This window comes from Anomalospiza imberbis, unplaced genomic scaffold, assembly GCF_031753505.1.
Source record: "Anomalospiza imberbis isolate Cuckoo-Finch-1a 21T00152 unplaced genomic scaffold, ASM3175350v1 scaffold_99, whole genome shotgun sequence".
Classification (NCBI taxonomy): Eukaryota; Metazoa; Chordata; class Aves; order Passeriformes; family Viduidae; genus Anomalospiza; species Anomalospiza imberbis.
This window is the reverse complement of record NW_027100612.1, coordinates 140,944-142,500: the sequence shown is the minus strand read 5'-3', so window position 1 is coordinate 142,500 and position 1,557 is coordinate 140,944.

Below are 1,557 nucleotides of genomic sequence, written 5' to 3'. Positions count from 1 at the left end.
CCCCGGCCGACCGGACCCTGGGTAGACCTGTTGTACCCGGCCGGCCTCGGTCTCCGGGACCGTGGGTAGACCTGATGTCCCCGGCCGACCGGACCGTGGGTAGACCTGTTCTCCCCGGACGGCCTCGGTCTCCGGGACCGTGGGTAGACCTGTTCTCCCCGGCCGGCCTCGGCCTCCGGCCGACCGGACCGTGGGTAGACCTGTGCTCCCCGGCCGGCCTCGGCCTCCGGCCGCCGGGACCGTGGCTAGACCTGTTGTCCCCGGCGGGCCTCGGCCTCCGGGCGCCGGGACCGTGGGTAGACCTGTGTCCCCCGGCCGGCCTCGGCCTCCGGGCGCCGGGACCGTGGCTAGACCTGTTGTGCCCGGCCGGCCTCGGCCTCCGGGCGCCGGGACCGTGGCTAGACCTGTTGTGCCCGGCCGGCCTCGGTCTCCCGGCTCCGGGACCGTGGGTAGACCTGTTGTCTCGGCCCCGTCGTGGCTTACCTTCGCCCGGCCCCTTCGTAGACCTGGTATCTCGGCTCCGACTTAGCCTCCGGCCGCCGCGTGCCGGGGTAGACCTGTGTTCCTCCAACCGATGCCCCCCCCCCGCCTGGCCCTGTCCCGGCCTGCAAGCTCGTGTAAGGCGGGCGGCCCGCGCATCCGGGAGGGAGGGAGCGGCGCGGGTGGTGGGTGCGGTGTCCGAGGGGGTGGCGGCGGAGTGCGAGTGTGTGGAGTGGGCGTGTGTGTCACTGTGTCTGTCTCTCTCTCTCTCTCTCTCTCTCTGTCTGTGGGAACGAGGGCCAGGGGCCGGCGGCTTCGTCCCGGCCCCGGGCGCCTCGGCTCCGAGCCCCCGGGGCCCCCCAGACCCCTGCCGGGCCTGGAGGGTCTCTGCGGACCGTGAAAGAACCGGCCCAAAAGCGGCCGCCCGCTTTCCCGCTTGCACAGGGCGCAGGCGGCCCGTCAGCTCGGTCTGGGGGTGCTCTGGATACTAGAGAAAAACGAAATAAGATTTGCCAAGAAAATTTCTCTTCCGGACGGGTTTCTTCTTGTACCAAACAAATAGGAGAGTCGTTCTTTCAAAGAAAGGAGAAAAGAAACGGGATTGGGGCGGGGGGGGGGCGGGAAGGAATAAACCCCCAAAACCCCAAAACCGGGCGGCGGACAGCAGGTCTAGCCCGGCTCCGGGGCCGCCGGGCTCGGCACGGCGCCCGGGCGGCGGGCGGTGGGCGGCGGACAACAGGTCTACCCCGGGGACAGCAGGTCTGCCCCGGGGACAGCGGGTCTGCCCCGGGGACAGCAGGTCTACCCCGCGGACAGCGGGTCTACCCCGCGGACAGCGGGTCTACCTCGCGGACAGCGGGTCTACCCCGCGGACAGCAGGTCTACCCCGCGGACAACCGGTCTACCCCGCGGACAGCAGGTCTACCCCGCGGACAGCAGGTCTACCCCGCGGACAACCGGTCTACCCCGCGGACAGCAGGTCTACCCCGCGGACAGCAGGTCTACCCCGCGGACAGCAGGTCTACCCCGCGGACAGCAGGTCTACCCCGCGGACAGCAGGTCTACCCCGCGGACAAC